This window comes from Musca domestica, unplaced genomic scaffold, assembly GCF_030504385.1.
Source record: "Musca domestica strain aabys unplaced genomic scaffold, Musca_domestica.polishedcontigs.V.1.1 8, whole genome shotgun sequence".
Classification (NCBI taxonomy): domain Eukaryota; kingdom Metazoa; phylum Arthropoda; class Insecta; order Diptera; family Muscidae; genus Musca; species Musca domestica.
Window position 1 is genome coordinate 15683256 of NW_026712409.1, and position 26203 is coordinate 15709458.

General features: G+C 32.7%; 1 protein-coding gene across 2 annotated transcripts in view; it reads left to right on the forward strand.

Moving 5' to 3' along the window:
* Window positions 1-26203, forward strand: part of LOC101899842 (G-protein coupled receptor dmsr-1) — a 455946-nt gene that overhangs the window by 269712 nt on the left and 160031 nt on the right. For both annotated transcript variants that reach the window (XM_059130806.1, XM_005177084.4), the window contains one exon: window positions 17126-17191. The gene's annotated coding sequence lies outside the window, so the exon portion shown is untranslated. The remainder of the gene's footprint in view (window positions 1-17125; window positions 17192-26203) is intronic.

Consider the following 26203-nt stretch of genomic DNA (forward strand, 5'->3'; position numbering starts at 1 on the left):
ATGTTTTTATTAACCCAAGGTCTGGTGTGAAAATGGAATATATCGGCCCACTCCTCCATTGGGTGGCGGGTTCTGAGTGCGATGGTGCTGATTCCTGTGGAATGTCCAAGGTGTGCGGCCAAAAGGTTTGCGTGCCCAAGGCTTTAATACACCCTCCAGAATATTTTCGCGATAATATTCGGTATTTATTCTGACGACACAGTCGATTAATACGAGCGGAGAGCGACCATCGGCTGTGATGGCGGCACACACCATCACCATGGCCAGCTTTAGGCTTGAGTTCTGGTGGCCAACCGAAGCTGCACATTTTCAGCTGACCTCTTTGGCAAGTCAACACGATCATTATACCCCACACCACGTCAGGGTGGTCAATGTATTATGTCTTTGTGCATTTGTTTGTAACAGGCAAAAGGAAACGAGATAGACCCATAGTTCCTTTTGATGATCTGCATAAAATCACATTCTGAGTCGATTTATGCATGTCCGTCCGTCCGTCTGTCCATGTATTTTTGTAAACAAAGTACAGTTCGCATTTATTGCCCTATCCAGATGAAATTTTGCATAAATCATTTGTTTGGCCCAAGGACGAACCCTATTGAAATTGGAGATAATCGGTAAAAATTTAGATATAGCTCCCATATATATCTTCGTCCGATTTGCCTTTTATTGTGCACCAAACGTGTAATATAAGTCCGAATAGTATGGAAATTTGCACGTACGATCAAATTGGACCTCAAAATAAGTATGCCAAATTTGATCGAAATCGGTTCAGATATAGCTATAACTCCCATATATATTGTTCATCCGATTTGTTATTTTTGTCCTCCGCAGCCGTAATATGCACTCTGCAACAACAATATTTGGGGAAATATATCAAATACAGCTCAGAAATACATTTGCTAAATTTTATCGAGATCGGTTCAGATTTGGATATAGCTCCCATATATTACTTCGTCCGATTTACTTTGGATTGTGCACCAAATGTTTAATATTTGCCCAAATTGGATGAAATTTGGCACTTACGACCGAATTGAGTCTAGAAGCTAGTATGTCAAATTTGGTGAAGATCGGTTCAGATATGGCTATAGCTCCCATCAGATATAGCTATAGCTCCCATGTATATTGTCCATCCGATTTGTTGTATCTGTTACCCACAGCCGTAATATGCACTCCGTAACAACGATATTCAGGGAAATATATCAAATACAGCTCAGAAATTTCTTTGCCAAATTTTATCGAGATCGGTTCAGATTTGGATATAGCTCCCATATATATCTATATCTGATTTCAAATTAATTTTGCACCAAATGGGCAATACAAGTCCGAATTTAAAAGATACAAATGCTTCGGCATATTTAGTCCTTTCAACTTTAAATTATAATTATAATCATAGGGTGTATGATTGAATTCTCACAGAAAAACTTTTGTTATGTGGAGCTCTACTAAATTAGCAAAGTGGTGTAGGGTATCATAAAGTCGGCCCCGCCCGACTTTAGGACATTCTTTACTGGTTTTTTTTTTGCAGTTATTTTTTTTGTTCCCCAGTGTAATGTGTTGTTAAATTGTTGCTTAAATGCCCGAATATTTATCATCGAAAGAAAAAAAAAAAACTTTGGCTCATTCAGCAACATTACGAAGAAATGCTCATAACATTTTGTCGAAACCTCCAGTGATATTTTTCACTTGAAATAAAGAATGAGGCAAAAAGGATTGTTTAAAATGGAGGTAATAAAAAGAAAATGGCATTTTCCTTTCATCCCACAGCCCTAACATAAACACCAGTGAAAATGTGTGTGTGTGTGTGTGTGTAGGAGCAATGAAAAACAAAACAAAAAAACATTTAAATATTCTAAAGCTATTTTGATTTACCCCAGGCCATAGACAAATTATTTGATGTTGAAGAAATATTTGAAATGTTTTGCGAATTATGTTTCGACATTGTTTCCCAAATTCCTGGCCCGTGGGCATTGTTTATAAATTTTGTTTACTTGGTACCCTAAAGGGGTTCTTCTCTGTTTAGTGTTTAGGAGGGGAGCAAAAAGCAAACAAGCGATGAAAGATGAATAAAAAGGGAGTTCAACTTAAAAGTACATCAAACTTGTTTGGTCATGTTTTGGTAACAAAATTTGAATGCGGATGTATTTCTTGAAAAAGCTGCCTTTCCTCTACTAGGATGGGCTTGAACGCCAAATTACCATCAAACAAAATGGGACTATATCCGTCAAACAACATCAAGTTTAAAATGTTGTCCTAGCAGTTAATATATAATGAGATGGCTGTGCTAATCTGCTTCTCTTGACCCTCCCTAACCTCCCCCCCCCACTTTCAATATCATAATTAGGCAACGTTTTTTTTGGGCGACAGCCACTAGACTTGTGGAGTGAGTGGTGGTAGGTTTGGTAGGCCCCGAAGTGTTAAAGAATCCTTGAATAACATTACTGTTGCGATTTTAATCAGGATGTCCTTCAAAAGGTCCCAAAAAGTGTTCACTATTTTTGCATGATGTTCTTAATATAAATATTCTTAAAAATTCCAACTTTTTTCAGAGGTAAGTGCTTGGAACATTTTACGATTTTCTCCAGAGAATCTTAAATATATATTAAAAAATAGATGACTTTTATTCCCGAAGACCTTGACCTTTTTTTTTGAAAATCAATGTTTTTTAGAGGGGAGTACTTGAAAAACAAAAATTACAAATTATGCCCAAAAACCCTTTTGACCCTTAGAGAATATTAAAAAAATATATACACAATTTTTGTCAAAGAACACTTGTTGTTCGGCAGGACCTAGGCGCATATTCCGAGGCCAATTTTTTAAATATAATTTAAACTTTTTAATTTTTTTAATAAAAGTCTCGGCCTTTTTTCCGGCAATATCTTATTTTTAGTCTAAATTTTATATTCGGGAAACATTTTAGACAATTCTTTAAAAAATACACAAATTTTGTCAATTTTTTAATCCAGGGTTTTTCTGAGATTCTCTTAAAAATATTAATACCAATTCAAGATATTGGTCGGCCAAAATATTGCAAAACTTAAAAAAATGCCTGGATTTTTCTCCAAGATTTCGTTAACATTTAAAAAATGGACGGACGGATACCAAAGATCGACTCCAAATGTCCTGAAACGCATTTGGTCCAAAGAGACCTAGGTTCTAAAACCGTTATTTCCCATTTTAGTACACATTTACGAAATCACCTCCATGTCGAAGCCACACATGAACAGAGACCCTAATACTAAATTTCCGATTTCAAGCACTATTTGTTCACTCAGTACCAATTCGTACCAAATATAGTACTATTTAGCACTTTACGGATTTAGCACGGCACGAATTTATTTCAAGGAGGTAAGTTTTCGCCATATTAAATGATATATGCCCTTTTTAGCAAATATTTAAAAAACCCAAATTTTGATTGGGAGGTCCTTGAAAATAAATATTAAAAATCACATATTCTTGGACAAGAAGTCCTTGAAAATGTTAAAAAAAAATTAAGATTCGTGACAGGAAAATGACAAAAAAAATAAGGATTTTGACTAGGACGTCTTTGAAATTATTTGAGAATTTTTAAGATTGACGGCTAGGAAGAAGATTTCTTATGAATATTTCTTTTTCTTTTAAAAAAGGTCACGATTTTCATCCCTGATGTCCTTGAGATTATTTAACTACAGGATTCTTGGACAGGATGTTTTTTTTTAAATTTGTTCAAAAATATCCATCATACCCGTTTAGATGCTTCGAGAAAAACATTTAAGTAGCCACGATTCTTGGTCAGAAAGTCGTTAAAAAATCAACTTTTTTTTTGATGAAATGTAAAAAAATCATTTGGGAGGTCCATAATATCCACTTTCATAACTTCGAAAAATATTTCCAAAGAAATCAACGATTCTTGGCAGGAAGTCCTTCAAAATGTTTCAGAAAAAAATCAAGATTGTTGACTGGGAAGTCTTGAAGGTATTTGTAAAAATGTCATGATTTTCTTCCATGATGTCCTTGAAAATGTTTTACAAAACTTCACGATTCTTGGCCAAGATGTCCTTGAAGCTATTTAAACAAAAACAATATTGTTGAATAAGACAACCTTTAAAATATGTTCAAAAACATGCGCCATTCTTGTCCAGATGGTCCGAGAGAATACTTTTAAAATATCCACGATTCTTGGCCAGAATATCTTTGAAAATATTTTTTAAAAAATCCACAACTTTTTTTTCGATGAGATCTTAAAAAGTATATATATATATATATATATAGATATATATATATATATATATATATATATATATATATATATATATATATATATATATATATATATATATATATATATATATATATATATATATATATATAAAATAAGTCAGAAGGTCCATAAAAAATTCTTTCAGTTTTCTTGGATTAGAGAAACTCCTTCAAGGGTTGAAAACATATTAACCATTCTTGGCTAGTCTAGAAAGTCCTTGGAACCATTTTCAAGTTGTCCACTTCCTTAATTTTTTTAATAAAACCATGATTCGGAAAGAGGAAACCCTTGAACGAATTTTCAAAAACACGACATCACTACAAAAATCTTTTAAAAAATGTTTAATTTTTCTTAGTATTTTAAAAAATTTTAGGTCAAGTAGGTCACTGCAGCAAAGTTCCTTACAGAAAGTCCTAGAAATATTTAAACATAACTCCATAATTTTCGGGCTGAAAGACCTTGAAAATATATATACCGCGATATTTGGCAAGAAAGTCCTTTAAAAAAGTTTGGAAATTTCACGATTCTTGGCGAGAAATTTAAAAAAAATTCACGATTCATTGACCAGAAAGTCCTTTATATTTTTTAATTTTTATAGATATTATTATTATTATTATTATTATTATTATTATTATTATTATTATTATTATTATTATTATTATTATTATTATTATTATTATTATTAATATTATTATTATTATTATTATTATTATTATTATTATTATTATTATTATTATTATTATTATTATTATTATTATTATTATTATTATTATTATTATTATTATTATTATTATTATTATTATTATTATTATTATTACTATTATTATTATTATTATTATTATTATTATTATTATTATTATTATTATTATTATTATTATTATTATTATTATTATTATTATTATTATTATTATTATTATTATTATTATTATTATTATTATTATTATTATTATTAATTTATTTTATTTTTTTATTCTCTTTTGTCCGATGAGATCTTAAAAAGGTTTTTGAAGCAAAAAAGAAACTTGTTAAGGTATCTTAATCCTTGCAAAAATCCATTTAAAAAACCTTGTTTATTGGTCTGTTGGCCCTTGAAGAACTTTATTCACAAAATTCTTTTTGAGCCCTTGGGGAAATTTATTCAAAGGTCTGATTATCCTTCTACATTTTTTTCTTTTTAATTTGTTTATTTATTTATTTTCTTTTTAGTCTTTCTAAATAGTCTGTTGGTCCTGATGAAAATATCCACATTTAATAATTTATTGATTTTTTTTATCAAATACGCTCTGGTCCTTCAACATTGTTCTTAAAAACAAAGCCTATTTGTCTGGAGGTCCTTAAACATTTCCCATAAAAGTCCATGTTAATTGGTCTCTTGGCCCTTTTTTTTAAATGCGCGTTTATTCTTCTTTGGGCAAATTCGACCGATACTTTTTGACTTATTTTTTAATAATTTCAAGGAAATCTCAGAAAAAACTTAAATTTTTTCAAAAAAGAAATATATATATATTATTATGTATTTTTTTAAGTTTTTTTAATAAATGCAATTCAATTCAACAATTCTGAATTTTCAATCAGACTTAGTTCAGACACAAAATGGGCAGTACTGGTCCACTCTTTGGGAACCACCCCTCATAAAAGGCCAACAATTTGCATTATCATAACGCAAGTCAAATAACTTTAAATAATATCGGCGGAATATCGGCCGAGGGACAAACTTTTTTTCCTTTATTCTTCGATTTCATACCTTACAAAAGACTCCCATCTTTCCCATTCGCAATTTATCATTTCTTAATTGTTTAAAGAAAACCTGTTGGTATTTCCAGCGCTAGACGATAGACATGCATGCCTACGTTCGCTGCCCTTGAACCATATTTCTTCATTTTATTCTTACACATACCTATGGAATTAGACACTCACACACACACACACACACACACACACACACAAATATTTATGTACATACAGACAGAATTTTCTTTATTTACTCAATGGGAATACTAAACGAACGTAGGAAAAAGAAACAAGAGAAACAACAACAGCATACAATATTTATTTCCAATAAAGTCAATAAATTATTAGTCTCTGAGACTTGGCCAGCGTCTTCTTCTTCTACCTCCTCCTCAGCCAATGCAGCATTGGAAATTATGACCTATCGGGTCATGAGGTTGTCCTCAATAATTTCCCAATAATTTTTCTGCGACATTTAATCAAATGTCAATGAATCGCTCGAAATGAACTCATTAAAGAAGTTAATGGTAGAGCTTGTTGGGGGAGGAGGAGGGAGGACCTCTACTTGGTAATTTAAATATCAAAAGAAAAATTAAAAGAATTTTTTAAATAATTTTCAAATTTCCACTGACTTTTGGTAAACACCACTGCAGACGCAAACAAGTCAAAAGCGATTAACAACAAAGTTTTCTTGAAATTGATTTGGACTGAGAAGTGGGGAAAAGGAAGGGAAAAATCAGCCAAAGGAAAATTATGAAAACAATTGTTGCAAATAATTTCGGATAGAAATTGAAAAAGTTTCAAAACTTAAACGACAATTGAAATGTAGTGCAGTTGAAAAGTTGGCTTGGTTTTTTGATGATGATGCAGTACAGCACGTGTTATTGCCTTTTCGTAGGATTCTTTGAATTGTTGGCAAAATAGTTTGAAACATATGGAATAGTAGAACAGTTTTGAAGAATAACTGGTTGATATTAAAAGTTCTCGAAATAAAATAAAAAAATTGCTGTCTTGAAGAGTACGACCAGCCCAAAACAGAAAAATGTTGCCTACTTTTCGGGGTTACCTTAGTTATAACTAAGGATACGTATGTTGACTATTGATTGATCGATTCGGTAGAAGTTTAGGGTGGATTAAAAAAAAAAACCATTGACAATGCATTGTGGTTAGAGTTCTGTCAATTTTTATCCAGCTCCGTGAATTCCGGTCGTTTGCATGAAAACACTGCGTATGAGTTATGTGACATTTATGATATCACTCATACGTTGAACTATTGGTGTACTGAACTATAAAACTGGATTGACACAACTCTAATTGTGGATGTTTTTAAAAAATATTTTGAGGACATACAGGCCAACAATTGAAAACTTTTTAAAAATAGTTTTAAGGACCGTCCGATCAATTTTTTTTTGTCAAAGAAAATTTTTTAAATTCTCATGAGAAAGAGTAGTGGATTTTATAAAATTAATTTTTAAGAACTTCGTGACCAAGAATCGTCAATATTAATTAAATATTTTCAAAGACTTTCTGTACTAGAATGTTGGTTTTTATTTTAAATATTTTAAGGATCTTGCGGCCAAGAATCTTCGATTTTTGAGAGTATTTTTAAAAAGAAGAATAAACGCGCATTTTTTTTTTAAATCCTCAAGGTCCAAGAGACCAATTAACATGGACTTTTATGGGAAATGTTTAAGAACCTCAAGACAGCCCTCTTGACCGTCTGTGGAGTGGGTTTTTAAAGAATGGGTCAATATTGTTCATTTCGTGTCGGACCTAAATAATTGGACTTATTTATAGCAAGTTGAAAGAATCGCTGAGTTGTTTTGCAATTTATGTCAGATAAAAGCATTGAAAACTGTGTCCCTTTGTGGGTGAGGTACCAGAAGGGGTTCGCAGATATATAGCATCTTCACAACAGATCTTGTGTTAACAAAAATGTTTGTGTGTGTGAAATTTCAAGAGAGTTGGATGCTTATTTCGCTTTCTTTGAGCGTTATGTTTTTCAAAATCTTCAACCCTATGCGGAACAGGTAGCAAAATAAATGGTCCAATCTCTACCATCTTTATAACAGATCTTGTGTTGATAGAAATATTGAGATGTACCATGTCTGGAACGGAATCGGATATTGGTTTCGCTTTTTATGAACTTCATGGATATTCAAAATTTTGAGCGTTTGTGGGGGAGATACCAGAAGGAGTGGAGCGATGTATTTCGTCTTACTACCAGATCTTGGGTTCATAAAAATAGTAGGATGTGTGAAATTTGAAGACAATCGGACTCTTACATCATATTTTATGAGAGTTGTAATTATTAATAAGTTTGACCATTTGTGGGGGAGGTACCTGAGGGAATGGACCGATAGTGTCTATTTTTACACCTGACCTAGTACTGATGCAAATATTAGGATTTGCAAAGTTAGAGCAAAATCTTTCTCTTTCTGTGTAAAATATATATTTTTTGCAAATTTCGACCTTTTGTGGGGGAGGTACCATAAGGAGTGGACCGATATTGCCCATCTTAACACCAGACTTTGGGTCAATATAAATATTGGGATGTTTGAAATTTGAAAACAATCGGACTCTTATATCATATTTTATGAGAGTTGTAATTATTAACAATTTTGACCATTTGTGGGGGAGGTACCTGAGGGAGTCGACCGATATTCTCCATTTCCACACCTGACCTAGCACTGACGCAAATATTAGGATTTGCAAAGATGGAGCAAAATCTTTCACTTTCTGTGCACAGAAAAATATATATTTTTTTTGCAAATTTCGACCTTTTGTGGGGGAGGTATCAGAAGGAGTGAACCGATATTGCCCATCTCCGGACTCGAACTAAGTTTGACAAAAATATTACGATGTACCTAGTTTGGACCAAATGGGATACTCCCTTCGAGAGTTATCGTGCTCACCAGCCAGACAGACAGACGGACGGACATCGCTAGATCGACTCCAAATGTTCTGAAACGGATTTGGTCCAAAGAGACCTAGGGTCTAAAACCGTTATTTCGACTAGGCACGTTTTGACCGTATCAAATGATATATTCCCTCTGTAGCCATATGGCTTAGGGTATGAAAAGATGATGGTGGTCCACCCAAGATTTTGAAAAAATATTATGTAGGAACCAGAATAGTTCACTGTTGTTGGTCCTGGAAGACCTTTCGCAGAGATGTCCTTGAAAATATGTTTAAAAAATCCACGATTTAGGTCCTGGAGGACCTTAATATTTTTTGCGAAATATATTTTTGAAATTCCCTTCACGAAGTTGACCCCCCAAGTCATTGAAAAAATAACCTAAAAAAACAGGATCTTTCTCCGAGATATCCTTGATGATATATTTCAAACTCCACGATTTTGGTCCTGGATTACCTATCACAGGGATATCCGTGAGAATACGTTTTCGTCCTGGGAGATTTGGAAAAAAAAATAAAACATATGCTTTGCTGGCCTTGAAAATGTGTAAAACATCCACATTTTTTCGGGAAGATTTAAAAAAAGATTTTAAAAAATCGGGAAGATTTAAAAAAATTTAAAAATCTACGATTTTGATCTTTTAAGACCTTGAAAATTGTTAAAAAAAACAAATAATTAAAAAATCTTAAATTTTTGGACAAGAAGTCCTTGGAAATTTTTTTAGAAATTAAAGAATCCTTGAAAATATTAAAAAAACACCATCTTCCTCTTTTTTTTTTTTTTTTTTTTTTTTTTTTGATGAAAAAATTAGAAAAATTCCGTTTCTTGCCCGAAAAGTCCTTGAAAATATTTTTTAAAATCCACGATTTTTCCGCAGAAAAATAACTAAAAACTCAAAAAAAAGTATAATTCATGGCCTTGAAATCTTTGAAAATAGTTGTGTGGACAGCGTGTTCTTAAAACATAAGGAGAATTTGGTCCTTAAAAAAATGTTGTAAAAAATCCAGATTTTCGGTCGAGTCTTCGCCAGGTAGTTCCTTAAAAGGTATTTTTAAGAAATCGACAATTCTCAGGTAGACAATTTTTTGTTTTTTCTCCGAGATGTCCTTGATGAAATTATTTTGATCCTGGTCCTATTACAGAGATATTCTTGAAAATAAGTTTTGTCCTGTAAGACCTTGAAAAAAATTATTTTTTTCTTTACTGTCCTTGAAAATATTTAAAAAATCCGCAATTTTTACCAGGAAGAATTATAAAAATATTTAAAAATTGTAGATATTTTGGTCCTCTAAACCTTGAAAATTATATTAAAAACCAATCCAGTTTTTTTTCTCCAAAATGTCCTAGAAGATCATTTAATTTAACCCAAAGTTCTTCGGCAAGAAGATCTTGAAAATATTTTTTAAAAATTAAAGAGGCCTTGAAAATATTAAATGAAAAAAATACGATTGTTAATCAGGATGGAATGTATGATAGATGTACCAAAGGGTTTTTGGAAATTCTCACTATACGTGTACGAAAAGTACTAAAGTGTACCACATTTGGTACCATTTCGTATCATGTGAAAGCTTAGAGCTAAAAACTTGAAATTTGGAATGGGAATCACAGTTGAGAAATAGAGTCGATGTGGGGAGGTAGTTTTGGAAGTGTGTACCCATGTATACGAAAAGTACTAAACAGTACTAAATTTAGTACCATTTGAATTTGGAGTAACGGATGGAACTGGAAGCCTGAAATTTTAAATTAAAATTTCTGGCGGAGTGTGAGATTGGGATATGGAGAAAGTTTTCGTAATTTTTACTTATGTGCACGAAAAGCACTAAACGGGACTAAATTTGGTACAATTTCTATTTGGGTGAACCGATAAAGATGAAATTCTGAAATTTATAAATCAGATTAAAATCGCTTTCTACGACTGAGGAATATAGGCTGTTTTGGAATATGGAGGTGATTTTATAAATGTGTACTATAAATGTTTGAAAAGTACTAAGTGGCACTAAATTGGGTATTGGGTAAAGGAATAGAGCTGAAATCGCTAAATTTGATATTGAGGTCTCTATGGGTATCTGAGATTGAGATATGTTATGGTTTCGAAAATGTGTACACTTGAAATAGTTTTGTACCGTTCTATACCTTTTTCATACTAGAGCTTGTGGTGGTAGAAATATCGAGATTTGTGAAATTTTAAGGCTATGGGACTCTTATTTCAAATTGTATAAGAGATGTGATTTTTAAAAAAAAAAAGTTCACCCTTTGTGGGGGAGGGAGGTGCTACAAGAAGTTAAAATATTGTTCACTTCCACTGATGCAAAATTTTAACAAACTTTTTTAACTTCTTTGAAGTAAAAATATTTTTTTGCAAATGTTGACCTTTTGTGGGGGGAGATACCTGAGGGAGTTGACCGATATTGCTCATCTCCAAACTCGATCTATTTTTGATAATAATATTACGTTTGGACGAAATCGGACACAACCTTCGAGAGTTATCGTGAGCATCAGCCAGTCAGACATACGGATAGACGGACGCGCCTAGATCGACTGCAACGGATCTAGAAACGGATTTTCTCCAAAAAAGACCTGGGGCCTAAACCCGTTATTTCGATGAAGCACATTTTTGTCGTATCAAATGATATATACCCTCTCTCTGTCTGAGGGCATAAATATTCATAGCTCTGATAAGCCATAGAAATTATCTAAAACTCAAAGTGTGGCGGTATGGAGGTCCTTAAAAAAATAATCTCTATATTCATAGCTCTGATAAGCCTTAGAAATTCTCTCAAACTCCAGGTGTGGCGGTCTGGAAGTCCTTAAAAAAAAAACTATTCTTTAGAAATCCATTTACGTTTGCTGGCCTCTGCCTATTGAATTTCCCCATTAAATGACAACTTATTTCACTTGCCATAACTTAAGCAGTTTTGCCTGCCGAAGAGAAAAAAAAAAAACAAATCTCCATTGCCACTACTTATTTTACTTTTGCTTTAGATTCAAATGCAAATCCCTAGACTTCATAAAAACAAACTGTGTAATTTTCGAAGCGATTTAATGGAGTATAAAACAACAGATTTATCTTTATGGTAACTGTCGCAAAGCAATCCGATTAAAATATTATAACCACTTACATACACTATGGCTGGCTGCATTAAGTGTTGTCGGTACAGACAGCTCCAGATTAATGCAATTTGAATTTTTGTTTGAATTTTAAGACTGGTAACCAAGATCAGCTGATTTCAGAAAACAGCTGATTGCCTTGATCAGCTGATTTCAGCAAACAGCTGATTTTCTCGATCAGCTGATTTCTGCAAACAGCTGATTTTTTGCTCTTCCAAAAGTAATACCTGCAGCCCCTCCATTGGTTTTCCACAAATCAAAAACATCAACTATTTAAAATTGTAATACCTCTCTGCTACCTCCTCGTTTCCATTACACAGACCCAACTGTACACAAAGTTAATCATTACAAAATGAATTTTACTCTAACAAAGCATTTTCAATGAGGGACCTTTTTTCGCAGAAAGATACTCTACAAAAAAAATTAATAAATACTGGTGGTTCTTATCACTATGGCAAACTATGAAATCAAAAGGGACAGCCAGCCCCCACCACCCATCAACTGAAACTCTAATAAATTTTTTACAATGTTTTACCATCGTCGTAAAATCTGACTGTCATAAATGCAATATCCTTTTACAACCATTTGCATATAAATATAGAACGCAGAATGCAATAATAAGAGAATTAGAAAGAGAGAGAGAGAGTGAGAGCGAGACAGAAAGAGACACATCATTGTCTCTTGCCATGATATGCGGAATATGTCGAAACTATTATTTAAAACAAAGGATTGTAAACTCATGATGCGATTTTCGTTTGCAGATATTCAAATGACGCCATGGGGATTACGATTGTATATTTGGTGAAAATTGTTTAGAAAGTCATTTCGAAATGACATTTTAGTGTTTTTTTTTTAAGGGCCAACATACGACGTTTTGTTAATTCGAATATGCAGAGACCAATAGTGGGGCAAAGGACCATCAAACGTGGATTTTTAAAGTTTTTTTTTTTTTTTTTTTATAAGGGTGTTGATTTTTAAAGGTTTTTTTCAAGGACGTGGATTCCGAAAGGATATTAATTTTTTCAAGGACGTAGATTCTGAAATAACATTTTTTCAAGGACTGAATTCTTAAATACTTTTTTTCAAGGATGTAGAGTTGTAAATAATATTTTATTGAGGGACGTGGATTTTATTTAAGGATGTGGATTTTTAACTAATATTTTTTCAAGGATGTGGATTTTTAACTAATATCTTTTTCAAAGACTTGGATTCCTTATGGATATTTTTTCAAGGATATGGATTTTTAAAAAATATTTATTTAAGGATGTGTATTTTTAACTACTATTTTTTTCAAGAACGTGGATTCTTAAAGGATATTTTTCCAAGGACGTAGATTCTTAAAGAATATTTATTTCAAGGACGTGGATTCTTAACGGATATTTTTCAAGGAGAGATTTTTTAAGAATATTTTTTTTCAAGGACGTGGATTTTTAAAAAATATGGATTCTTAAAAGATTTTTAATTTTTCAAGGTGGTAGATTCTTAAAGGATATTTTTTCAAGGGCGTGGATTCTTAAAGGATATTTTTTTAAGGACGTGGATTTTCAAAGAATATTTTTTAAGGATATAGATTTTAAACTAATATTTTTTCAAGGACGTTGATTCTTAAAGAATATATTTTTCTTTAAGTTTTTTTAAAGAATATTTTTTTTTTTAAAGACGTGGATTCTTAAAGGATATTTTTTCAAGGTCGTGGATTCTTAAAGAATGTTTTTCAAGGACGTAGATTCTTTAAGAATTTTTTTCAAGGTCGTGGAATTTTAAGGAATGTTTTTGTTTTTCAAGGACGTGGACATCTAAAGAATATTTTTTTGAAGGACGTGGACATGAAATGGATTCTTAAAGAATATCTTTTCAAGGATGTAGAATTTTTTGAAGGATCAAAGGACTATTAAATGAAGAATATTTTTTAAAGAATTAGTGGATCAGAACTTGAATTTTTAAGAATATTTTATTTAAAGGACATGGGTTTTTAAATAAAATCGTTTCAAAGGTCGTGAGTTAATTATAAGAATTAAAAGTGCGTGGATTTTTTTCTAAGCATCTAAGGGACATAATGTAAAGAACTCCAAGGATTAAAAACACCGTTGATTTTTTAATATTTTTTCCAAGGACTGAAAGAATGAGGATTTTTAAATAAAATTGCTTTCAAGAATTAAAAAGACGTGGATGTTGTAATGATTTTTTTGGGGATTAAAATGACGTTGATTTTATATAAAATATTTTTTCTCCAAGGATTAAAGTGACGTGGATATTTAAATACAAAAAGTTCAAGGATAAAAAAGGACGTGGATTTTTAACAGACATTTTTTCCGAGAATTAAAAGGAGCTCACGAAATTCAGAATTCAGAAAACGAAAGATTTTTAAATATTTTTTTTTTTCAAGGAGTAAGGTACGTGGATTTTAAAAAAAATATTTTTTCCTAGAATTAAATTGAAGTGGATTTTAAAAAAATATTTTTTCCTAGAATTAAAATGACGTGGATTATTAAAAAAAAAAAAAATTCCAAGGATTAACTAGACGTTGGTTTTTAAAAAGAGAAATATTTTTTCAGGGGTTAAAAGGATGTTTATTTTAAAAAAATATTGTTTCCAAGGATTAAATGGACCCGGATTTAAAAAAAAATATCCAAAGATTTGAAAAAATAAATTGTGTATTTAAACTAAAAATTCTCCAAGGATTGAAATGGACGTGGGTTTTTAAATAATTTTTTAGGACTTCCGTTAGTCTTTTTTAAATACATTTTTTTTTGAAGGACTAAAGGACTCGTATTTTCAAATAAAATTTTTTGAAGGATTAACATAACATAGATTTTTTAACTAAAAATTTTTGAAGGACTAAATGGACATGGATTTTTAAATAAATTTTTTTTGAAGGACTAACAGGATATGGATTTTGTAAATACAATTTTTTGAAGGACTAACAGGACATGGATTTTTTAAATAATTTTTTTTGAAGGACTAAAAGGGCGTGGATTTAGAACTAAAAGAATGTGGATTTTCAAATATTTTTTTCTCCAAGAATTAAAAGAACTTGGATTTTTAAATAAGCATTGTTTGAAGGACTAAAAGGGCGTGTATTTTTATACATTTGAGAAACTAAAAGAATGTGGATTTTCAAATAAATTTTTCTCCAATAATTAAAAGGACATGGATTTTTAAATAAAATTTTTTCCCCAAGAATTAAAAGACTAAAAGGACTAAGAGGACGTGGATTTTTAAATATTTCTTTTCTAAGGATTAAAAGGATTTCTCAGGATTTTTAAGTAATTTTTTCTCAAAGAAAGCTCGTAGATTTTAATTAACATATTTTCCAAAACTGTAATTTTAAAATATGTTTCTAAGGATTTAAAGGACGTGGATTTTTAAATAATTGTTTTCCAATGTCTAAAAAGACGTGGATTTTTAAATAATTATTTTCCAATGTCTATAAAGACGTGGATTTTTAAATATTTTTTTTTCAAGGATTACAATGACGTGCATTTTTAAATAAATAGTGAGGATCACCACAACCTAACGTGGTCCTTTGAATATATCTTTTGAAGAATATATCTTTTTTCGAGGATGAAGGGCGGCCTCATTTGGATGTTCAAAGAACAAATTTTCAAACCCTATAAGGACGTGGGTTTTAAAATAATTTTTTCCAAGTATCATCAAACACAGATTTTTAAAGAATTAATTTTCCAGGGGCCAAAGGACCATCAAAGGTAGATTTAAACACAATTCCAAGGAGGATCAAAGGTGGATTGAAAAACAATTACCAGGACCATAAAATGTGGATTACTAAAGAGCTTTTCTTACAGGCCAATTTGTTTTTTTCAGGGGCCTTCAAACGTGAATTGTTAAATATTTTTTAAAGGCCACTAAGAAATATTTATCCAAGGACTTTTTTTAATGGATCCAAGGACTTAAAAGTTTTTAAATATTATTTCCAAAGTCTAAAATTGCGTTTTTTAATACTTAATTTAAATTAATTTAAAATGTGGATTTTCAAGAATATTTTGTACAAGGACAAATAATATTTTTTTTTGTTTTTTTTTTTTTTTTTAAAGATTTTTTTTATTTTAAAGATTATTATTAAATAGAGGTGTACTCCCTAGAATCTATTTTTAAGGACTCAAAACGTGGATTCATAAAAATGGTTTTTGAAGGATTCAACATTTTCATTTTTTTTTAATATTTTCAAATATAATAATATTTAATATATTTTCCAAGAACCACCAAACTTGGATTTCCAAAAAATCCAATGTGGATTTTTAAAGATTTCCTCTGTCAAGGATTAAATTACAAAAACGTGGATACTTAAAAAGTTTTCCAAAAACTAAAAATTGGAGATTTTTCAATGCTGTTCTAGGACTATAAGGACCAACCTAGTCCTTATCACTAAATTTGCAACTTTTAAAGCAATTAAAAGGTTTACATGGTAACACAGCCCCCTTCTCTACTCCTCTATATAGTTGAAATTGTCTTCTTTGCCGCAAAAAGATCTCCTTATATGGAAGGAAGCCTCTCTAAAAAAAGTTTTACAGTTAGTCGATATATGTCACTTTTAATTTCCCAGTAACTTAGAAAAATCTCTTCTTCCTTCCATTTTTTTTTTCAAAAACTTCTTCATTACCATACCACCCACCCCCTTCCACACCCGTACTATTCCAGTGATTGTTCCTTTGTGACACACGTATGCATACCACCCCTCCTCTCATCCTCCCTCACATCCTAAACAAACAAATAACAACTCAGCCTCTGTTATCTTTTTCTAAAATAAATTCCTTGTCAAGTGTAAATTTCTAAGAAATCATCTTTTTATTAACAATATTAAAGAGAATTTTGATGAGAAATTCTTATTTTTGGGAAGTATGTGTTGCCATGGCACTAAGAGCTGGGGGAGAGAGGAGGAGGTAGAACCGCACTACAATATATCCTCAAAGTTATCAGCTTGTGTTTGTCATAGTTGGTTTAACTGAAAACAAAATGAAAAATGAAATTTATTTCAGCCAATTGAAAGAATCTCCATAGTGATGGTATTCCGCAAATAATATATAAAAGAAATATATTACATTTGATTTCATACTCTTCTTCTTCGTCTTCGAATTCTGCCTCTTAATATTCATCTTCTTTTGTTTTGTCCATTTCAGGAATTGTGTATTCAAATTCCAGCCTCGGTAACGCCGTTATTATTCTTTCATTGTCTCTGGCTGCAGGTAAGCATTGTGCCTTCAATTTATTTCCATTTTATATTTAGTTATTAATTGGATGGATTTTAAATTCATGTTGGCAAATAAACAAATAGGCAGATTTCTTTTTTTTCTCTTTATTTATGTTGATAATCCATTGCTCCACGGGGGGCATTATTTCTATGGAAATTAATTGGTCCCGTTTTGGTGAAGTGTACACGTGGCTTTGTAATGAAAAAAACGAGTATCACTGTAAAATCTGAAATTTCAATAAAAAGATTTAGATGAACATTTGAAATTATTTTTATTTGTTTTGAGAAATTTTCAAGGATTTCGTAACAAAAACTAATGTTGTATTAAATATGGACTCAAGACGTGGACTTTTTAAAAAATACTGTCTAGGGACATTTTGCCCAAAATGTCATTTAAAGACTAATTTTAAAATGATTTTTTTTTAAATATTTTTAAGGATTTTTGGCTAAGAATGTTTTATTTTATTATTATTATTATTATTATTATTTTTTTTTTTTTTTTTGAAGACTTTTTGTCTAAAAATCTTAGTATTTTTCATGTAAGGTTTAAGGTTTTTTGCCCTAGTGATTAGATTTTTTACTTATTTATTTATTTATTATTATTTTATTTATTTATTTATTTATTTTTTTTTTTTTTGAAAACTAACAAGAGCCTTCGAATTCTTTAAAACATTTTCTTCAAGATCCTCCCGCACTCAAGATGTGGATTTTTTTTTCAAAATATTGGTTAAAGATTTCCTTGCCAGAAATCGTGGATTTTTTAAAAATGTCTTTCAAAAACTTTTTTAGAATTTCTAATATATCTATGAATTTTTTCCAATATTTTTAGTATTTCCTGAACCAGGATTTTTTTGTCAAAGATTTCCCGGATATATATATGAATTGTAGATTTTCCAAAAATATTTTCAAGGAATTCCAGGCTAAGAATCGTGGATCTTTACAAATATTTGTCAAGGTATCCTGGCTAGAAATCATCAAAACAAAGATTTTTGAAGGATCACTAATAACTACTTAACCAAGGACTGATAATGAAAATGTTATACGAATATTGTCCAAGGACTAAGGACATGCATTTTTATTGAATATTTTTTTACCATGGCTCGAGCAAACGTCCAACGTGATTTTAAATGGATCCAAGAACTTAATAAGGATTTTTATATTATTTTCAAAGTCAAAAAAACTCGCTTTCTTCACTCACTTTTGCCCAAGGACTTAAAATATACATATATATTTTTTTAAGATTATTTTTTCCAAAGGTTCAAAGAGGTGAGGTTTCGTAAAAACTATTTTTATGGACTACAAAACGTGGATTTATAAAAATGATTTTTTCAAGGACAAGGACAATTTTGAAAAATATTTTTTATTGACTCCCCGGCACACTTTATTTTTTTTTTTTTAATATTTTTCAATAAATTTTTGACCGAAAATCCTGGATTTTTATATAATATTTCAAGGACTTTCTGACTGAAAATTTAGAATTTTTTCAAGGACCTCTTCACTGAACATCGTGGATTTTTCATCATAGACTTCCTGACTAAGTCTTCTTTTTTTTTCTTCTTACCGAAAATCCAGATTTTTCGTGGATGTTTAAAGATATTTCTTCAAAAGACTCCTAATCAAAAATGGAGCATTTTTCAAGAAATTTTTTCAAGGACCTGCTTACCACAGATCGTGGATATTTTAAAGATTTTTTTTTTTTCAAGGACCTCCAGACGGAAGTCAATATTTTATTTTAAATATTTTTCTAGGGCATCTATATTTTTTAACAATTATCTCTGTTCTGTAATTGAAAAAAAAAAAAAAAAAAAAAAATACTTTCTTAAATCAAAAAGTGTTATTTTCCGACAAAAATCCTGAATTTTTGCAAAGAATTTTTTTCAAGGATTTACTTCTGATTTTTTAAAAATCATTTATAAGGGCCTCCTGGCCAAGAATAGTGGACTTTTTCAATTCCTGAGTGAAACCGGTAATTTTTATGTAGACTCCAAAAAGCTGTCTTGCCTGAAATCTTATTTTTTTAGGGAGATTGCCTTCTGGCCTGTTATTGAAAAAAAAATTAACAAAATGTTATCATGAAAGATATCCTGACCAAGAATAATGGATTTTTTTAAATATGTTTCGAGGAAAAAATCGTGAATTGTTATAAAGAATTGTTTTCAAGGACCTGGTCGGGAATCGGCGACTTTTTAACAATATGTATTTGTTCTATTAGTTCCTGAGCGAACTCAAAAATGTTTGTATATAAGTTTTGTTTTTTTTCAAGGACCTTTGGACAAAAATCTTGAATTCCAAAAGAATCTCCTATTTTCAATTTTTTTTTTTTTTTTTTTTTTTTTTGTGACAAAGATTTAGAAAAAATAATCCGTAAAAATTTGTGAATTAAAAAAAATGCTGCTGTTCACAAAATTTTTCTGGCTTAATTTTATTTTTTTAAGAAAAGGACCTCCACATCAAATATCTTGATTTTGTTTTTTAAAAAGGACCTTGTGATCGAAATTAACTTATTTTATAGGAAAAGGACCTTTTGAATAAAAATCACGATTTATAAAAAAAAATTGTGGACTTTGGAAGAATACATTTTTATGACTCCTTTGTAAAAATCGTGACATTTGTTACAATATTTTTTCCTTGGACTTAAAAAAAAAAGCTTTTTAGAGATTTTCAAAATTAAAAAAAATGTCCTTTTTTAATTATATAAATTTATGTTTATTATTCCAATTTTGTTTTTTTTTTATGACAAAAATTTAGGAAAAATACTCCATAAAAATTTGACAAAAAATTAGAAAAAATACTCCATAAAAAATTGTGAATTAAAAAAAATTCTTCTGTCCACAAACTTTTTTTGACTTTCTTTTATTTTTTAAGAAAAGGACCTACACATCAAATATCTTGATTTTTTTTTAAAAAAAGGACCTTGTGATCGAAATTAACTTATTTTATAGGAAAAGGACCTTCTGAACAAAAATCACGATCTATAAAAAAAAAATACTGACCGCCAAACCGAAAATAGTGGACTTTGGAAGAATACATTTTTATGACTACTTTGTAAAAATCGTGACATTTTTTAGAATATTTTTTCCTTGGACTTCATGGATTTTTTTAGGAAAACTTTTTAGAGATTTTTTTAAAATTAAAAAAAAATCCTTTTTTTTAATTATATAAATTTATGTTTATTATTTATCATAGGATGAGGGTATATATCCGTTGTCACACCGGCTGATACATTCTAACTAGTTTAACTTACAATTTTATATGGCCAGCTGATGCTGGCCAAAATGCATTTTTTTGGTTGAGTTTCATGAATTTCCGGCTACTGCTTATTTTCGTGAAACAACAACTGATCGTTAAATGTTTATTTTTTGGTGCCAGTGCGGCTAGCAACGCTACCTGGAATTGTTTGTTCAACATTGTTGCATGTCATTTTATGGCATGATAGTGAAAAGTTGCAACAACGGAAAATAGTTCGGGATGTTTTTGTTATTGTTTCGTCGGTGCAATACCCCAGTAGTTGGTTTTTCTTATAAACAAGACCAGGAAATTTGGATATTTTTTGATTTGGATTTTTTTTTGGAAAATTAAATGAAAGCAGTTGCACTATGATCCTCATTGTAGTCTGTAGCAGATGTGGGTCAACTACTTTATGGAAAAGGTCTCAGTAATCTAATATTTAATAGATGGCCCCACAAGATATTTATCGAGAAGGCTCAAGAGCCAATCGCTGCCATAAAAATGGGTCGACATATACTCTCTAGAAGATGACCATAAATAGAAGACCATCTTCAAAAGCGGCGTAGCTGTAGTAGGATATGTAAAAAAAAACATATATTTTGAACACCTGTAATTGGTCTTCTACCTCTTCACGACCCATTGAGGACTTTCGAGCCATAAAAATTCTGTTCAAGACATTCAATAACAATAATCTCTATGGTATATTTTTATGTATAGAAGGTCATTTAGAGGACATTTATTGATCCCTATAGACGATTTCAAGGGCCTTTAAAGCTCTGCAGTTCTACTATGTGTACATCACCACTAGAGTGGTGCCAATCTAGTGAATTGTTCAGTAAATCAGTTCCTAAACGTATGAGTGATTTCATTAACTTCATATCACTCATACGCAGAGTGTTCATACAAACGACCGGAGTCCATGGAACTAGATAAGGTACTAGTTCCTTTGGTCGAATTAGAATCGCAAAACCCTAATTACCACATATGCGTAAAGATAAATTGGCTTTCAGAATATAATAAATCTATATTCAAAATCAAATTCCGATATCGAAAAACATTCGACTCACTGATATCCGATATCGGAAATTGATTTTGAATATGAAGTTTTTATATTCTGGAAGCCCCTAGGTAGACCTTTCAATGGAGTATCCTAGTTTTCTAAAATTTGATAGGTCAAAACTTACCTAGTGGAAATAACGCTTTTAGACCTTAGGTCTCTTTGGACCAAATCCGTTTTAGGACATTTGGAGTCGATCTAGCGATGTCCGTCCGTCTGTCCGCCTGTCTGGCTGGTGCGCCCGATAACTCTCGAAGGGAGTATCTGATTTGGTCCAAACTTGGTAAATCGTAGTATTATTATCAAACTTAGATCGAGTTCGGAGATAGACAATATAGGTCCACTCCTTGTACCAACGACATGAAAGTTCGGAATTTTCAATTTTTTTTATTTCTGCACAGAAAGAGAAATAATAATCTGATTTTGCACCAACTTTGCAAATCCTAATATTTGCGTCAGTGCTAGGTCAGATGCGAAAATCGACAATATCAGTCACTCCATCAAGTACCACCCCACAAAGGGTCAACATTTTTAATAATTTTAACTCTTATAAAATGTGATGCAAGAGTTCGGTTGCCTTCAAATTACAAACATCAAAATATTTTTATTAACCCAAAGTCTGGTGTTAAGATGGAATATAGGTCTACTCCTTCTAGTATCTCCTCCAAAAAAGGTCGAAGTTTTCAAAAAAAAAAATATTTTACTGCCCAAAAAGAGAAAGAATGGTTCGATTTTGCTCTAACTTTGTAAATCCTAATATTCATACCAGTTCTAGGTCAGATGCGAAAATCGACAATATCGGTCAAGTACCTCCCCCACAAAGGTTCAAAATTTTGAATAATTCTAACTCTTATAAAATATGATGCAAGCGTTCGATTGCCTTCAAATTACAAATATCAAAATATTTTTATAAACCCAAGATCTGGTTTGGAAAAGCGAGTATGTCGGCCCACTCCTTCTAGTACCTCCCCCACAAATGATCAGCAAAACGATTATAAAATCCAGAATAAGCATTCGGTTATCTTTATTTTCCACACATCCCATTATTTCTATTAGCACTAGATCTGATGCGAAGATGGAATGTATCGGTCCACTCCTTCTGGTACCTCCCCCACAACAACATTTTGAATATCCATGGAACTTAGAAAACGCCAAATTAAACATCCGATTTCATTCAGATTTGGTACATCTCAATATTTCCATCAACACAAGATATGTTATCAAGATGGTGGAGATCGGACCATTTCTTCTGGAATTTCCCCCTTATAGGGTTTAAGGTGTTGAACAACAAAACGCTCAAAGAAGGCGAAATAAGCATCCGACTCTCTTTAAATTTCACACACACAAACATTTTTTCTAACACAAGATTTGTTCTGAAGATGATATACGAACCCCTTCTGGTACCTCACCCACAATAGGTCGCAATTTTCAACCCAAAAAGGGTCGCAAATTCCTGTCATAACTTGCGAAACAAGTAAGCGGTTCTTTATAACTTCCTATATCTAAATATTTCTCTCCACCAGAGACCTGCGATGAATATGGAATTTATGATTTCGCATAAAATTGAATATAAATGTTCGATTTTCTTGTAATTTTGCCCATATAAGTATTTTGATCTGTATTAGGTGAAGTATGAAATTTTATACCTCGGTGGACTATATCAGGTGCCTCACACACATTTAAACATTTTCTAAAAATCACATATATCACATAAAGTGAAGGAAGTAGTCGCTATATAGTCCAAACCTGGCACGTCACAATATTTATATCGTATTTATTTAGGTCCGATGCGAAATGGGCAATATGTTGCACATTCCTGCGGAAATTACTCTATAGAGGGTCAACAATTTGAATAGTCATAACAAAAGTCCAAAAATATTTTAATAATCGCACTTGGCCTGAAGGTATGCATCTGTCGGCTAAGCCAACTGATACTTTTTTACTTGTTACTAAAAACTTAGTAAAAATTGTTAAAATTACTTATTTTTCCAAAACTGTTAACTTATTAACAGAGCTCTGTTAATAACATTACAATTTAAGTCTCCCAAAAAAGTTTGCAATTTATCTTCACGCACATATTATCACCCTTGTGGTCAGTCATTAGCTTCAGAATGAATTTTCCTTAGAAGGCCATCGAATTTTGGGAGTAAATATTAATTCTCCCTTAACCCTTGGGAATATTTTTTCTGCGAAAATAAAATGTTCTTCCGCCATTTTCTTTTAATACATCCCTACACAATAAAATGTCATATTTACTAATAGACTTTTCCTTTCAAGTCCCCCACGCCTCCCTCTCATTCTCCCCCCGCACGTCCCTCTCTACCCCTCTCCCTCTCTTTCCCCCTCTCTCCCATTCTCTTTTCTTACACCATCGTCTTGAATCAAACAAATGTAAGTTATTACACAAAAAACATAGCGGGTAAGTAATGAAATTGTGTGTAAGCGTTTTCTTCCATCCTCCTCGTTTTCGCCTTCTTATATCCCTTCTTAAGTTAAGCATCCTCACGGTTTGTTGTACATCAACGCCAACCGCAGGCGACAATACGTGTGAAGATGGCACAGGAAAGAAGGAACAAGCAATGCGGGGGAAGGGGGGCTTGTTTCCTTTTATTATTCAAGCGACTGCTGCTGCTGCATCAGCATCGTCCCATCATCGTCAGATGAGTATTTCAGCTATCTTGACGTGTTTTCTTTGGCTCTCCCATTCTCTTGTCCCCTACGCCCTTCTAAACTCGTTCTTGGAAAATGCTGGTGGAAATCATTTCTTTGAAACATCAGCTGCTGAAGTATTTCTCCTTTGGACGTTCAAGGTTATGTTGTCGGTGCAACGCCAACAAAATCTATGCTACACTTCTGCCATGTTTATATTTTTAGTAAAAATGGTTAAGAATAAGGGGGGAGATTTGTGATAGGGGAGATGGGATATAACCGTGTCTAACGATGGTTATGTGAATAACGGATAAGAAGGAAATCATTTGCTCTCTTTGACAAGAAACAAGTGTTCAATTGACATGACATTTTGTTCGCTTTTGTAAAGGACCTCTGTCTCTGTGTGTGTGTGTGTATCCGACTTAATTCTTTGAGAAAACACACCTTTTGTAACTTAAACGGATGGGGAGATTTTTTTTGAAAAGCATTAAAATCCAATACGAGAAATAAAAATAGTTCCAGGGAGTCATTGGAGACGAGCTGGAGGGCCAGAGAGTCTACATAGACGAACTAGATTCTGGAAGGAGAGGGAGTCCATTCTATGCAGACCTGGTCCGTATCTATGCAGACCTGGGACTCTATATAGATGAGCTGAAGGCCTGGGAGTCAATAGAGACGATCTGATGGCCTGGGAGTCTATTTAGAAGAGTTGAGGCCAAGGGTACTTATTCAGACCTGGGACTCTGTATAGACGAGCTGAAGGGCTGGGAGTCTATAGAGACGAGCTGAATGCCTGGGAGTCTATAGAGACAAGCTGAAGGCCTGGGAGTCTATAAAGACGAGACGAAGGCCTGGGAGTCTATAGAGACGAGCTGAAGGCCTGGGAGTCTACAGAGGCGAGCTGAATACCTGGGAGTCTATAGAGACATGCTGAGGCCTGGGAGTCTATAAAGACGAGACGAAGGCCTGGGAGTCTATAGAGACGAGCTGAAGGCCTGTGAATCTGTATAGAGACAAGCTGAAGGCCTGATAGTCTATAGAGACAAGCTGAAGGCCTGGGAGCTATAGAGACGAGCTGAAGGCATGGTAGTCTGTAGATACGAGCTGAAGGCATGGAGGTCTATAGAGACGAGCTGAAGGCCTGGGAGTCTATAGAGACGAGCTGGAGGGCCAGGGAGTCTACATAGACGAGCTGGAGGGCCTGGGAGTCTACATAAACGAGCTGAAGGGCCAGGGAGTCTACATAGACGAGCTGGTGGACCAGAGAGTCTATATAGACGACCTGTTGGACCAGATAGTCTATATAGACGAGCTGGTGGACCAGATGGTCTACATAGACGAGCTGGAGGGCCAGGGAGTCTACATAGACGAGCTGGAGTGCCAGGGAGTCTACATAGACGATCTGGAGGCCTGGGAGTCTATAGAGACGAGCTGAAGCCCTGAGAGTCTATAGAGACGAGCTGAAGCCCTGGGAGTCTATAGAGATGAGCTGAAGCCCTGGGAGTCTATAGAGATGAGCTGAAGCCCTGGGAGTCTATAGAGATGAGCTGAAGCCCTGGGAGTCTATAGAGACGAGCTGAAGCCCTGGGAGTCTATATAGACGAGCTGAAGGCCAGGGAGTCTCTAGAGACTAGCTGAAGGCCAGGGAGTCTATAGAAACGAGCTGAAGCCCTGGATGTCTATATAGACGAGTTGAAGACCTGGCAGTCTATATAGACGATCTGACGGCCTGGGAGTCCATGGAGACGAACTGAAGACCTGGTAGTCTATAGAGACGAGCTAAGGCCTGGGAGTCTATACAGACGAGCTGGAGGACCCAAAAGTTCGTAAGTTCGTAAATGGGCCATTGTAGGTCCACGTTTTGATATATCCCCCATATAACGGTAACTCCCTATATTCGGCATTCTGATGATTTTAGCGACATTATTCACCGGAATTGTTTCAAATTTGGTATTTGAAGTTCGAAATGGATACTACAGCCTAAGACAGAAAATTGTCTGTGCAGGTCCAGGTCTTCGTATATAACAATACCTCCCAATATTCGGTATTTTGATGATTTTACCGTCATTATTC